This window comes from Vigna radiata, chromosome 6, assembly GCF_000741045.1.
Source record: "Vigna radiata var. radiata cultivar VC1973A chromosome 6, Vradiata_ver6, whole genome shotgun sequence".
NCBI classification, from domain to species: domain Eukaryota; kingdom Viridiplantae; phylum Streptophyta; class Magnoliopsida; order Fabales; family Fabaceae; genus Vigna; species Vigna radiata.
This window is the reverse complement of record NC_028356.1, coordinates 21,848,464-21,861,737: the sequence shown is the minus strand read 5'-3', so window position 1 is coordinate 21,861,737 and position 13,274 is coordinate 21,848,464. Positions and strand designations below refer to the sequence as shown.

At 34.9% G+C, this 13,274-nt stretch overlaps 1 long non-coding RNA gene across 1 annotated transcript; it reads right to left on the bottom strand.

The window, feature by feature from the left end:
- Positions 1 to 1,196: 1,196 nt before the first annotated feature.
- Positions 1,197 to 4,650, bottom strand: LOC106764538. The gene is made up of 4 exons (XR_001375931.2): positions 3,669 to 4,650; positions 2,617 to 2,754; positions 1,857 to 1,951; positions 1,197 to 1,450 (listed from the first exon to the last, which is right to left on the bottom strand). It is a non-coding gene; the product is annotated as an uncharacterized LOC106764538 (long non-coding RNA).
- Positions 4,651 to 13,274: the final 8,624 nt, after the last annotated feature.

The following is a 13,274-nucleotide window of genomic DNA, read 5'->3' as shown; positions in this document are numbered from 1 at the left end:
CAACCTTTTATTGAAATTCTCAAAATCCATTCTAATTTTGTTTTCATTTTCAGAAGGAGAACGTCACTCTCGTTACATCTAAAATTGCAGTTTTATTTGTTTTCTAAGTTCATAGGATTTCACATGCATACAAGCACACCTAGTCTTTTATAGTTTCAATCATTCCATTTTTTTTTATATTTTTTTAAATATTTTAAAACACCACGAATATTTAAAATATTTTAAACAATAAATTATTTTCTTAATATTTTACATTAATTATAAAATAAACTTTAGTTAATTTTTATTCTTTGTAATTTAATTTTATAGTTGAGAGTAGGTATGGCAAAAAAATCCGCATCCGCAAATATCCGCGGATAAAATCCGTGACGGATAGTTGATACCTGCGAATATTTATTACCTGAAACTTGCGGATAGCGGATATTTTAATACCCGCTTATAAACGGGTCGAATGCGGACATTATACTATTCGTATCCGCGAATATCTGCTACCCGTAAAAAATAAAAATAAAAATTTAATTTTTATTTTATTAAGTTAAATTTAATTAAAATTAACATTAATTTATATTTTACAAGGTTAAATTTAATTAAAATTGTAGTATATAAAGTATAGCGATTGGAATTAATGGTCATTTATGAACAATTAACATGTATTAATAGGTCAGATTGCCTTACTCTTTACAAAATATAGATTATTGGGTTTTATTGCCTAAAAATATATTGCACTAATGGCTAATTAATGGGCTTGCCTGCCACATGGCCTATAAATATACAATTGATGTCTAGGTACAATCTTCCTCTTCAATCCTAATAAAATTTAGACCTCTTTATATCTTGAGCATTGAAGTGTCTTCTACACGTCAACAACCCATAGGAGCAGATGACATTCTCAGGAAGGGCGTTACCGAAGGCCATAATCCCTCGGAAACAGCCAGAAGCCGTCGGTAATGACCTATTACCGACAGCTTACCGACGGTCAAAAAGCCGTCAGTAAATCATTTGTCGCTAATCATTACCGACGGCCTTTGCCCTTCGGTAATTACCGAAGGGCAAAAGCCTTCGGTAATAATTTTACTGTAGCTAATATTTTTCATGACATCAAGTCAAACTATCCACTAATATTTGTACTGGAGCTAATATTTGTTTTGAAGAAGGACAATTGAAAAGAAAATATCAAATGATATTGCATAATATAATCGTAGTCTTTTACATAAGATACTTGCTGCCACAACAATACAACACTACAAGTTCAAGTTCTTATATATCAGTACAGAGGAAAAACATTTAAATTCTACTTCTAAATAAGAAAACAACTCAAAGACAATGCCTTCTTGTATGGTTGTCTTCATCATTGCCACTACCACCTCCTCGCCCTGGCTGCCTACTTGGACCATTACTCCGATCACTTCTGCGAGGTCGGTTGGGTGGCGCTTGTACACCAAGTTATTGTCTGCACNATATCACCATTATCAACATCACTTATTTTTTTCAATTTTTACAATTCAGTGTAATAAAACTAAATAAACATTACTCCATAGCATTGAATATAAACTTATTATTCAAATTAAAAAACTTGGACAACAATGATTAAAAATTAGACACGAAATAGAAATAAAATTGACAGTAAAATTATGTACAGAACATTTTATAGTAATGATGACGATACATTTTAATATATTTTTTTATACAATGCCAATCATTTAAAAAATGTATTGGGTTACAACTTTTTTCCATTACTGTGTTAAATTACTATTATGCATAATTGCCAATGCAATTTTAAATTATATTGACAATACTAAATAATACTATATTAATTTGTAGTATGATTTATGTAAAATGAATTCGCAGAAACTTACAGGACATAGCCGACATAGCCAATTCGACCGTCTGGTAACACCATTGGAACCAATTACATTCCCGATGGCATTAGACCCCTACCATATATCATTGCCTGCTCACACATGCATAAGAACCCACAAATATCCAAGTGGATTAGCATAAAGAATAAAACACGAAACAAAGACATAAAGTATAAATATGATTAAACCTTAAAAATAAAATCAAGCAGTAATAGCAAGCTCACTTTACATCCCCATTTCATGCAATTTTTACTGAAACATGATTAAATTTTTGGACAAGTAAAGCCTTTATAAACTTGGAAAAGTAATATACAAAAAGAGAACAAGAAAACCTCCAGAACTGAGGCAGTAACAACAATAGGAACAAGATTGTAAATATTTTGGAAACCAAATTGGTCATTAAATAGGTAAGTGCACCGGTTCAATAATAAATGAGCTAACTGTGATTGAACTAGTAAAATAAAAAATATTTTTTCAAAATTACCGCTTTATATTAAAAAATATCAATAAGAAACAACATTATAGAATAGAAAAACCCTTTTAAATACCAAAACTTATAAGTTACAACACTAACATTCAAAACTCATAAAGTAAAATTCAATGAGAATATTTAAGTTCAACAATATTCATTTGCAATAGTAACATTTACAATTAGAAACTAAGTAAAACTATTTATTAAAACATGTTCTAGACATTTCTAAAATGAAACCAGTATTTTGAAGAACTAGTGAAACTATTTATTTACTAAATAACATACATGATTTACACGCATTCTGCTCATGAGTGAATCCAAAAATTTGATGATGTTGTCCCATTGAGCAACAGGTGATTGTGGAGGAAGCCCACCAAGAGACTTAGATAATTTTCCACTTAGCATCCGACCTGTTTTAGGTGCCTAAAAAGTATCATATATAATAAGAAACACAATTACACAAGGTATCATTATTAAAGCTTGACAGAAACAAAAGCACTTTCCCACTTACTGAGATTTGACGACATGAATCATACAACACTTTATGTTTTAGCATAAATAAAGTCCACAAAAACTGACACTTGTATAATGATGCTACAATATAACATTCATTTTTTTATGTAAAAAGTATATATATAGCAGCTGTTGAAAGAAAACAATCTCCAAAGCAGTAACATCATCAATGCAAATAATGGGTGAAATTGGTTATCACTAGGCTAAACAAAGACATCTCTCCCAGTCTCAACCATTCCCAAGGTTGTTTCAATTCTTGTGTTTCAATGCATCACAGTAGCCACCAGAAAAGAAGTTAACCATAAAAATCAAAGTGTTTCCTTGAACAAACAAATAAAACACCCTTCAACAAATAAAATTATTTCTTTGTACAAACAAAGTAGCCAGAAGAAGTTAACCATGAAAGTGTGTAGAAAAAGCACTCTTTTTACACGATTTAACCCAATAATTCCAAAATTTATCATCATTACACATGCAAAACAGAGTACACATATCCACATTTCTACCAAAATCGCTTTGAGAAAAAGGCATGTGGCGATCGACTTTGGCGATTTCAAGTAGTTCCTCTTTCTTATCCTCAACAAAACTCATTCCTTAGATGTATTAATAATTAATTAATTATCAAAATCAACTCAATATTTTATATGAAATTTCTGATTGGACGACAGTATGAAAACAGTAAAATATGAATATTATTTCGAAAAGGAAAGCATCAATGAAATGGATAATATAACTTTATATTCCATTTTTGTGCAGATTATGAGGGAAAAAGAATTCAAACAAATAATAAGAAAAGTGAAGATAGAAGATGATGAGGAAATTACATGGGAGAAGGCTACTCAGTCCATAAAAAGGGCTTCTCGTTACCTGTCAGCACTGCAAACTAGTGATGGCCATTGGCCTGCTCATATGGGGGGTTCTCATTTCTTCACTCCTATCATGGTTAGTTCGATGAATTCATAATATATCATATATACTTTTTCATATTCAGACAACTATTAACCCATAAATAACAGGATTCAAGATAATAAACAGGAAGGATTCACAAACAGAGACACCCTTAATAATGTAAAGCAATATATGATAAAAACTTATTCTTTTCACATGAGCACAACAGACAGTCCATACACGGTATTGACAATAATGAGAAAAAAAAATTGTATTTTTCAATCCATGTGTTAAAGTTTCAATACAAGACCAACGAATCAAGACAATTAATAGAAGACAACATGGAAAGGCAAAGAAAATACTTAGCTCCATGCAGACACGCCTCTAAATACCACTTGATAACTCCAGGTCGAGGCGGATCGACGAGGAACCATGGAAACTGGCACAGATCGAGCTAATCGAAGAAGAAGAACAACGGATGACAGACAACGGAGGCAAACCCTAGATTGAATGGTTTAATCGGTATACATTCTAGGGTTGGGGATTTGGGATGTTTTGATCGGTGGAAAGAAAGGATTCAACGATTGAATCGATGGAATGGAATGAAAATAGGTTTTAATCGGGCAAAAGTGAAGATAGAACGGTGAGGATAGGTTTAATCAATGAAAAATGGATTCTATGGTGGATTAAGCTGAGGTAAGGGAGAAATGCAGAGGAGAATGAAGATCTGAGGCAAAGGAGATCGAAATATGGATTGGAGACAAGCGAATTCTTGAGAAAAAGAAATGTGTGTGGGTGGATCTCTCCAGAGAATGCCTAAATGAAGATGTGGTTCGCATATAAAGAGGCATGGCAAGATTATGGAAGGGCAAAAGGCCCTTGGAAATATTTAGAGAATGGCTAAATGAAGATGTGGTGTGGATGTGAAAAGGCATCGCTGGCATTACCGAAGGATAATAGGCCCTCGGAAATAAACCTTCGGTAATACGCGCTTTTAAGAACAAAGCAAAGAAGAAGGGTTAAATATGTTTTTAGTCCCTGAACTATCAAGCCATTTTGTTTTTAGTCCCTCTTTCAAAGTAATGTACAATTTAGTCCTCCATCTTAAGGAAACTTTTGATTTCAGTCCCTAAAACCTAACACCGTTAAAAAACCTGGTGAGTTGGCTAACGTCTAGCCATATTTGCTTCGTTTCTGTTGCCATGTGTGGAATTTTTTTTTCTGACATGTGTTAAAATTTAGGGATATTTAGAAATGAAATAGGTGTTGACGAAATTGCCATTGAAATCTTTTTTGCTTCGCCTCTGTTAAATATTTTTTTTTGAAATTGCAATCCAAATTTAGGGATTTTTAGAAATGAAATAGGTGTTGAAATCGCTATCCAAAGTTAGGGTTCATGTTCGTTCTCTGCATTTGGTACCCTACGTGCTAGTGCTATTGTTCGTCTTCATTGAAAGTCAGTTGCGAAAGATCAGCGAAAGATCGTCTTCATTTGTGCGAAAGATCAGCGATTCGTTGAAGAAGGTAATTATCTAGTTTTGGTTTAATGTGTATTTTCTGTGTAAGTTGCATTTTGTTGTGCATTGTGTGTGTAATGTGCCAAGTTTTCATTTCACCGTGTAGGAAAAATGGTTTTTGACGTCTCTCTGTATCATATGGGAAAGTTCGTGAAGAATAAGGGACTACAATATATGGGAGGAGAGATACATGTTCTTAAAGAAATTGATCCCGACATGTGGTCATACTTTGAAGCGGTGGGATTTGTTAGAGAATTCAAGTATGATGGAGAGTTCAAGCTTTGGTGGAAGGGTTCGAAAGAAAAGGCAATGAACAACCTCAGACCATTAACAGATGACTGAGAAGCAATTTTGTTGTCCAACTATGCAGAGGCAAATAAGGAGGAAGTTGAAATCTATGTTCAACATCTCCAACCCAATCAGCCAGAAGAAATTAGTTTTCTTACATTTGGTGAGGAGGCAGTGGATGTAGATGAAGAGCATGGTTATGTAGATGAAGTAGGTGAAGCAGTGGATGAAGAAGATTTTGGTGGGGTGGAGGGAAATGTGGAAGTACAAGATTTGGTAGTTGATGACGAAGAGGAAGAATGAAATGTTGAGGGAGAAATGGTGGAAAGGGCAAGAGCAAGAGGAAGAGGGGAATGTTGAGGGAGAAATGGTGGAAGAGCAAGAGCAAGAGGAAGAAGGGGTGGAAAATGTTGATGATAGTGAAGAGGAGAGAATGGCAAATGATGATGATGGGTTTGGGATGGACAATGAGATTGTGGAGGAAGAGAGAAGAAATATTAATCCAGTTTTGGATAGGTGGAAGAGAATGAGAACGAAAAAGAAAAATAAAAGTGTTAGGAGCAGATTTGAAGATAGTGAGGGGGCATTTGTGATTAACGAAGAGGTTGGACAACATGACATAAATGAAGATTATGATACAGATGACTTGTCCTCAAATGTAGATAGTGATGAGGATATGAGGGAGAATAAAAGGCACTTTACAAAGTATAAAGCAGAAGATATGATTAGGGGCTTCAATTTTAGATTGGGAATGGAGTTTAAGTCTTTGAAGGATTTTAAGAGTGCGCTACAGGAGCATAGCGTTTTGAATGGAAAAGAAGTGAAGTTTGTGAAGAATGATTTGAAGAAAGTAAGGGCAGTTTGTAAGAAGGGGTGTGGTTTTGTTATTATGGCTAGCAAGGTAGGAAGTAGCCAAACCTTTAGAGTCAAAACTATAGTTGGGCATCAAGTGTGGAAGGGCTTTTGGTGGCAAAAGTGCAAGTGTAGAATGGATTGCACAGGTTTTGGTTGACAGATTTGTGAATGTAGGAGGCATGAAAGTGATCCAAATCATAGATGAAATAAAAAAGTCATATAGTGTTGGAATAACTCATTGGAAGGCCGGAAGAGCTAAGAAAATTGTAATGGATTCTTTAGTGGGTGATGGAGAAAGACAATATGGTCATCTTTATGGCTATGTGACTGAGTTATTAAGAGTGAAGGCTGGAACCTTCAAGATTAAGGTCAATCAACCCCAACCCACCTTGCCACCAAGGTTTGGGTCATTTTACATGTGTTTGGATGTAATGAGGGGTTTTTGGGTGGTTGCAGACCATTCATTGGGGTAGATGGTTGTCACTTGAAGAGAAGTTTTGGAGGTTAGTTGTTAGTTGAAGTAGGAAGAGGCCCTAATGACCAGTAGTGAGGTCACTTGAAGACAAGTGGGCACAATATTTTTTGGACCACTTGTTTGTCATGTACATTAAAGTAGTGAGGGACCACTACCTATTGTTGACTGAATTATTGTGTTATTTATAGTGCTTTGGGACCACTTTGTCAAGGACCATTACTAGTGTTGTATTCGGTGTTGTACTTTTATATTATTCAATGTCTTGTATTCGGTGTTGTACTTTTATATTATTCAATGTCTTGTATTCGGTGCTGTGCTTTTATATTATTCACTGTGTTTCAATCGGTTCTTTTCAGAGTGTTGGAAGGTGCATTATTTATACTTATCAAAACCTATTTTAATTAGGTGCTACTAGAAGGTACTTTATTATTAGTCACAGATCAAAGATGGAATATGAAATTTCATTCATCACTACATGCTATGACTGTTGATATTATTCACTCATATTTTTCATTGATATTATTCATCACTACATTGTTGACTCTCTGGCAAGTGTTTCAGATCGTTTCAAGTAATATAATTGGTAAAACCCAATATCGTTCTTCCCAAGAGACTCGAAAGGCCTTATCGTTCGTGCAAATTGAAATCGTAAGACTTGTAAAGAAGAATTAAATTGTTGGAATGCAAGAACACAAAATAAACATGCAATGCGTTTGATTCAATTGATAAGAAAAAGACTATGGTTCAATGGAGTTGTTGGGGGTTTGCAATTTCATCTTATCCTCTCTCGCTTATCTAATCCTCTTGTTTAATTTGCTTTGTTATCAAATTATGATGCAAACTTTCTTGGCCTACCCTTAACCCGATCCCTCGGCGAAAAAAGCCTATTACTAATTACTGGCTTGCTATCCCTAGCCTCCTCTAGTAATTAATAACGCGTTAAGAACAGAAGAAGAAACAATTGATCGTCCTACCCCCTATCCCTAGGTGGTATTGCTTAATCAAGGAATTTCTCACCAGTTCATGATAGTACCGTACGTTCCCGTATCAATAAAGACAAACAACAGTTATCGAATGAGTTAAACGATAAAAGCTTTAAGCGTAGATGAGAACCCAACAATTGATAATCAAAGCATACGACAAGCATATAAATAAACAAGANAATTGATAATCAAAGCATACGACAAGCATATAAATAAACAAGAGTTTCAATAAAAGAGAGTTTCAAAATATTACATTGTTTCCCCCAACAACAAAAGGGTTTAGTTCACCATTGTCATGGTGAACTTAGATGAAAAATGATGGAAGAATGGAAAAGCAAACCCTAGATTGGATGAAAAGGAGCCTAAGCATCCAAGAGATCTTCTCCAAGGAGTGAAAATTAAGTCTGGCCGCCCTCTTCTATCAAAAGAATGACTCTCAAATCGCAATAGGGCTATTTATAATTGAGGAGCGTCACAGAAAACAGGCCAAAGCCCAGAAGACAACCGCCCGGCATCACACTTATGCCGCCCGACGGTTTGCCCATAGCCACGCCATCGCCCAACGGTGGGTTCCACCACCCGACGGTTTGCCTTTTACCGCAAAACCGCCCAACGTCGTTGTCTGGGTGTCAGACAGTGGCTTCTCCTTGCATTTGGCCGCCCAACGGTGGATTTTGGCGCTGGGCGGTTCCTAGACTCTTCTTCTCTTCGTTTTTCTTCTTCCTTCTTGAGTCTAAGACCTTCATCTTCCATTCCATTCTTCATTTTCATCAAAGATGCTACAAAACAATGCAAAACAAGCATAATATTGCTAAAAACAGCTTTTGACTCTCAACTGACTCAATTTATGTGTTTTGCTTGATTCTAAGCTCGTTCTAAGTCTTAAAGTGTGTAATTTGGTCTCAATTGACATATGAAAATAATTGTTTTTCAACCGTTATCACAACCCCAAACTTAGAACTTTGCTTGTCCTCAAGCAAACAAAACAAAACAAACAAATAAAACAAAACTTGACTTTCTACTATTTCATCCAGTGGTTCAACACTACTAAAATACATGACAAGAACTACTCAATTTCAGACCTTCAGTGAAATCAAATCAAGATGCATGCATGCTTTCAATTCAATTCAGTTCACATATTTCTCAACAGATGTTACACTTTATGAATGACCAATCCACTAAGCAAAAATGTAAGCATGAAATTTAGCCATTCTCACCAAGCAAGTGTTTCACTCAATCACTCAAGTGTTTTAGGTGACACTCCAACTCTCTATTATTCACAAGTCACATGAAACAACATTGCCATTCATCTAAAACAATCAAAATCTTTACATGCAAGTGCCATCACAAGGACTTTTCCAAGGCTTGTATTGAGGTTGGGCTAACAAGAAAAATTGGTTTTTCTAGAATGCAAAATCCTTGAGTTAAGAGAGCAATCATATGTTCAAACTTTAAGCACAACTCCCTCTCTCACCAATCTCACTTATTCCCAACTTCTTCTCTTTTCTTTTATTTTTACATTGAGCTCATTTTGATGCTTTTCTTCTTTTCTTTTCTTTTTCTCATGCATTTTTCATTCTCAACATTTGAGCTCAATGTTTTACAATTGCTTTTCAATTTCCCCCATACAATCCCAAACTTGAACCTTTTCCACACATACAGTTAAGCTCAACCCAACTTAAGGTAAAGAATTTCAAAACAAGGGTTCTCATCCTGTTTAAGGCTAAGGTTCAAAAAGGGTATAAAATTTCAAGCACTTTGGGTGAAAATTTGGCTAGAGAAGGGTTTTCAAAAATGGCCTTGATCACATGACATTCACATGCAATTCAATCAATCATCAAGATTATGGCAATATCATTCATGTTTCCCTGTGAACAATACATACAACAATAAAAACTCTGGAGCTCAATACCTCACAAAACATGCTTTCTCACACAACATTCATTCATACACCCTGCTTAGCATCATAACCACAATCATAAATCATCACACATCTGTTCCATGAATATCAACATGCAATACAACTCAATTATCATCCACATCAAATCAGCATTAAAAAGACTTATCATGCAAATTGTTCAGTCAAACATTTTCATACAAGTATTCAAGCCAAGCATGCATACTGAAAATAAAAATTCAACCTATTCTAAGAATTCAAAATACAAAAGTGAAAGAGAGAATCTAGGGTGCCTCTTAGTAGCGCTTGTTTAACGTTACGAGACTGACCCAAACCTGTTTAGCACTTGTCAGTAAGTGCAAATCTCTTCAACACCCATCAGTAGGTGTACCTTCCTGATATCTGATGGGTGTTGCGGCCCATACAAATTTGATTGCAATTTAGAAATGCAGTATAATGCTAGGGAATGACCCCTACGTCGTCTCTCAAGGACCAACTGCGGTTCAGAGTCAAGTCTAACACGAAAAGCGGGGGGGGTTTTGAAAAGTGTTTTTGTGAATACGAATACTAAATTAAAATGAATGGACACTAAACTCAACTGTGTAAGTTAGAAAACATCAAAGCAAAATAAAGTGCTAAACCCAACATTTCAACAAACAATTATCTAAACACAATTAAGACTATTAAAATGCAACACTTAATTCGAGGAATCAAATGCAACTAATCATACTATGCAAATTAATGCAAAACAAGAGATAATTAAAAATGCTTTTTCATCTATCAATTATGTGACCAATATTCATCTACCAATTGAAATTAAAAGGTTCAAATAGCTTGAGAAACCCCCTTGGGCCGTGAGCTCCTAGCCCAACAAGGTCCAATTTCAGTTTTGACTTTTCTTCCTTAAATGAACATGCAAGGTGTGTTGACTTCTTATCCATGTGCTCCATACTTCAAGACAACAAACATATGCCTTCCACATCAACTAAAATCGTCCACCACTCCTTGCATGCAGCAAAAATTATGGTTCCACACACCAAGGCTCATAAATAACGTGAACAATGCAATTGTTGGGTGCAAAGAATGCTTCTAAAAAGTCCACAAGTCAAAGGGGTGCTTTAATCTCTTCTTTCAAGATGCCACATGTTCTAAGTCAAAGGGAATAAACAACACAAGACCTCCCAATCTTCAAGCAACTCACGACAATATTGCTAGCAAAAGACAAGACCAAAATGGAAATCTTCATTCTATGAAAATGTGCTCATACTATGCTTGGCCAAATCGAGTAAAAATTGAATGCACCTTCTCTCTTCCTTCTCCACTTCCAATTTCGTTTTTTTCTTCAACAAACCAACATCCAAATTGTTTCTTCCANCTCCAAACCGAGANTGNTGCNCCAAGAACCCAAAGTTCCAAAGCAAAATGATTCAAGAACAATAAAACCAAGTTCTACCTTCATAAATTCAACTTCAAAACACACTTTTCTTCAACTTTTTTGACCCAAATAAAACCAAACCCCTATGCTACCTATGCAACACCGTCCAACCACCATCATCAAGCACAAAGTCCAACTCAAAATTTGTTTCCCAACATCAAAAACAAAATGCTAGAAGAAAATGGCTCAAGAATACAATACCCATGCACCAACTTAAGCCTTTTTCACTACCAAACTTGACAACAACTCCATTTTCATCCTCCAATCCAAGAAACTTGAGGTAAAAACGAGATTACTGCAACAAAATGATGATAAAACCGAAATGGACAATGGGTCTCCCTTCCACCAAAGAAACCACCATGACAAAGCAAAGAAAAAGCTTCAAACCCAAGCATTCAACCTTCAAAACGAAAATCTAAAGAGAGAAATGGTAGAGCTTCATTCCATCAAGCAAGAACAAACNTTGTTGCAACCAATAGAAGAAGAAAAACGTGATNTTGNTCCATTCAAGCTCAAAAACGAAAAGGGCACACCAAAGGCTCCCAAGAGAGAGTTCATACATGCAAAGCCAAAGCAAAAGTGTAGAATGAGTGTTGTTTTTTAGTGTATCGGCCTTTGCTACCAAAATACCGTCCCCCCTCTCAAAATTGGTGGGGTCCACCTCCTAAAAACCTAGGGTTTTGGTGCCAAGTGTCCCACACATTGGGCTTCTACAAAATTTGCCACAAAAGGGCCCAAATGCACTTAATCTAATTAAGGTTTCTAAAAAAACGAAATTACAACTTTATTAAAATGGAAATGGCTAAATGGCTAAATGTTTGAAGAGTCATTTGTGCATTTAAACTTTGATTGGGATACGACAGATTATACACTGACTGCAGACACTCTAGAGACAAAGAGAACTTTAGAAGAGGCAGAAGATGGAATCAATATTGCTGAAAGGGCCTTGAACATGAAGAACCAGCTGCACACCTTGAATGGAAAGTTGTTAATGATGCAACGAGATGCTTGGAAAGTGCAAAATCAGCAACCAAAACTGAATGAAGAGTTGATGCTGCTAGAAAAAATGCTTGAGCAAGAGGAGAAATTCAATGCAGACATGGAGACTAGACACAGAGGAGCTAAGCTCAATGGAGAAAAACTAATAAGCTCTTTCTTTTCCCTTCTTTTAAATAGTAGTTATAAGTCTTTTATAGTAGTTTACATAGCTTTAAGTAGTATAGTAAATAGTAGAGTAGAAAATATGCTATTTTTCATAAAGCTAAAAAGAATTAATTTTGATCTTTGGCCAATTTGAGATTTTCGTTTTCTTGTAGCTTTGTAGTTTAGTTTAGCTTTTTAGTTCTGTTTTATTGTGTTTACTTTTCTCAGTCTTGTTCATATACATTGTATGCTATATTGAGTTTAGTTTTCTTAGTTTTATTCTGTTATATGCATTTCTTTTCAATATTAGTTTTTTTTTTTCATTTCTGTTTTGAATTAGTCTAATAATGTTTGTCCTGTTTGATTTGTACATACTTGTTTTGCTATTGTTCAATTCTAGCTATTTTTTGTGTTTTCCAGTTTCTGTTATGTAAATATCTGATGCTGTTTGTTTTGTATATACCTATTACATATGTTTGTGATTGTTCTGTGTTGTTAGGAAGCTTTACTCACTCACACATTGAGGGCAATGTGCCTCTTAAGTGTGGGGGTGGGAAGGTATAGATTTAAAATTTTGTTTTTGTTTGTCCTGATGTAAATATAGGCTTGTTTAGTATCTGTTTTAGTAATAAAATAAGGGTAATTTTTTTTTTCTGAACTGTTTTCTCTTTAATTTTAGGTGGATTGATTTGTAAATACCTAGTGTAGTTTACTATTCTTGTTCTAATCTATAAATACCTTTTATGATTTGTTTTAGCTTTTGTAAATAGGAATTAGTTAGGATTAGCTTTGATGGTAGGTTTCTTTAATCTCTTTCTCTTCTGTTTTCCTGTTTTAGATTCTTAATATGATTTTAGTTTTCAGGTTTTAGCTTGTATTTCTTAGATTCTGTTCAGTTTGTAAATAGAAATTACTATAGGATTTGCTTGCTTTGAGATTCTGTCCATTG